Here is a 3,089-nt window from a genome sequence, read left to right on the forward strand (position 1 = left end):
GGCTGTTGACTAGGATGTCATCAATATATGCTTATTTATATGCTGCGCAAACCTACTTGAGCAGAAGCAGTTCTAAAAAGACCACTGATTCCCAGTACACAGTCCTGTCCATAAGCAACATTCAGGAAATTCAGAGGAATAGGCAGCCCTATATCCTTTGGGTGATTATATTCATGAATGTATTTCTCCCAACTGGGCTTTTAATAAGAATTACTCAACATAGAATATTGGTTTATTATTTCTGACTAAAACCAGGAGTGGCAGTGTTGCCAAAGTATCTAGGGGTCAATGGAGGAAGTGTTGCTGAACCAAACTGGGGTCCACTCGCCTGAGTAAAGCCAATCTGTTGACACCGGTTGTGGTGAAGGAAAGTGCAGCATTTATTGCAGGCGCCAAGCAAGGAGTCCAGGTAGCTAGTGCTTAAAAGGCCTGAACTCCCCAAGGCTTTCAGGGAAAAGTTTTTAAAGACAGGATAGGGGAGGGGGGTTGTGGGGTGTATGATCAGCTTGTGGACAGTCTTCTGATTGGTTGGTGGCGAGATAATCGGGAATCAACATCATCAACCTTCTGGTTCCAAATGGTCTGGGGTCTACACGCTTGTGGTCAGCATGCAGTTAGCTTCTTCCACCTGGTGGGGGTTTGAGTATCTGCAAAACTGCTCAAAGAACATGGCTCAGAATATTATCTATAGCCCTTGAGAAGGAAGTAAAGGTCCCTGACTTTGTTTAATGGCTAAACTATTATTATTTTGTCTTGCTTGACTGTTTACCTTTCTTTCTGCATTTTCTCACTTCTCTGATTAAATTTACTCTTTGGAACTCTGGGAAGGCCTAGGAGGCTAAAGTTTTTCTACGGACAAGAGGCAGGTGGAGGACATGGTGGGGGGGGGGGTGGCTCTGTTCCAGGAAGGCCCCATAGGGTCCTCCTTGGCTACAGAAGGACACAGTTAATTTTCTATAGCAAAATTTAAGAACACATCCCTGAATGGATGGCCACTGTGGCTTCACTCAGGGATGAAACAAGGGAGGACCCCATAGCAGGGATAAACATCTTCCTCCAAAAATAGTTCTGGATCCACTTCAGACCAACAGAGAACATGATTCTATCTCAGGTTGTCTTACCTTTGTAGCAGTTATTTGGAAAAGTTAAAAATTTGGGCTAGGAATCATGGAACAACCACATTGCTCAGAAATGAAATGTCATTAAAAGCACAGTATGTTATGCCCACTGGAAAAGAAGTCTTAAAATGCATCATGCTGAAATGCAACGAACTACCCATGAGCGACGAATCCTCAGGGGCCTAGCATTTGGTACAGAACAGGCTGAAAAAATAAACTCCAAGAGATGATGCTTAAATTTGGATCACATTCCTGCTCATTTCAAAATAGAGGCAAGCCAACCTATAGAACGTTTGCATTCCTTTCTCTAAAGAATAGTTTTTTAATTAGCAGGTCAGTGTATTTGAAAATGGAATTTTATTTGACATAAACTAATGGTTCAACGGTGAGGAAATTTAGAGCCCATATGTATTTCTGATACCTCTTTGAATGCTTTCAGATGTGTTCACAACCACTTTTCTCAGAGTACCTGACTTCAGAATGCCAGAAGTTTTCCATTTTACCCTTCAAAGTGTGCTAGTGTAATGGAGAAGTCCATTTCAAAGCAACGCACATAATCTAAATTCTCCATGTGTACTGCACTTATATTCAGAAAGAAAGAAAGTCTCTAAAAACTTGGTGTTTGATAAGAAAGAAATACAGACTATTCAGTACAATAAAACCTGTTTTATTTCAAGGATGACGAAGTTCGATGGAAAATGCTGATAAGCTTGCTTTCCATAATGACTTCAGTCTGCTCCCTAACCTGACATCTCTTACCACATCTCTGTTGCCAGGCAACCGCAGAGAAATAAAACCTGTGTGAGTAAGGAAAGTTTCCTATGTAAGAATGGGTTGTATTCTTTAAGCGGGTAAACTGCTTATTTAGAATTTTAAATACTTTTTTTTCATGTTAAAAATATTATCAGTGGCCATTCAGCGCCCAAGTCAGCCACTGTAAGTCTGTTCAATGACCGATGCTCTTGAAGGATTGAAAAGTAGCACCTTTCCTAGCCAGAGTGAATAGGATGGGTAGTAAACCCTCTACCTCTAGGCGTCCTCCTTGTAAGAATTATAACAACTGTACCATAACTAACAAATAATACTCTTTTTAAAGACTCATTAGTAAGAGAAAGACAAATATCATATGACATCACATATGATGATATGTGGAATCTAAAAAAATGATACAAATGAACTTATTTACAAGACAGAAATATATTCACAGCCATAGAAAACAAACTTATGGTTACCAGAGGGGATAGAGGGGGCGATAAATTAGGAGTTTGGGATTAACATATACACACTTCTATATATCAACATAAAATAGATAAACAAGGACCTACTGTATAGCACAGGAAACTATACTCAATATCTTGTAATAACCTATAATGGAAAAGAATTTGAAAAAATATATATAAGTGTCTACAACTGAATCACTTTGCTGTACACGGAACTAACACAACGTTGTAAATTAACTATACTTCCATTTAAAAAGAGTGAATTATCAAAAAAAATTGATCATAGTAAATAAATTCCAATGTTTTGAGCACAAAAAAAGACTCAGTGTGCATTTTAGAAAGTTTGAATCATAAATAGTAAATATATAAAAGAAAACAGCACTGACTACAAGTTTTGAAGGGGTGTGTCTTCAGCTCTAAGCAAAGTTCATCTAGCTGTATAGCTGGACTTTGTTATAAAAGTACCACAATTTAATTATACCTATGATTTGGTATGAATTATACCAATATATTGCCATGGGGAAATATCAATATATTAAGAATTCCAACTAGGGATACCAGATAAACATCCTCCATTCAGATGCATTGAAAGTTAGCTATGGAAAGCTGTCTCCTCTTGGGACATACACAGAGGAGAAGAAGCAAGATTTTCACTTCTGCATAAGAGAAATACACATCTCTGGGTTAGTCACCAAACCTAGTGTTATGAACTGTGTAGTAAAATACATTTGCCCCTGAAGAGGCCAAGAAT

This window comes from Eschrichtius robustus, chromosome 14 (genome assembly GCF_028021215.1).
Source record: "Eschrichtius robustus isolate mEscRob2 chromosome 14, mEscRob2.pri, whole genome shotgun sequence".
NCBI lineage: Eukaryota > Metazoa > Chordata > Mammalia > Artiodactyla > Eschrichtiidae > Eschrichtius > Eschrichtius robustus.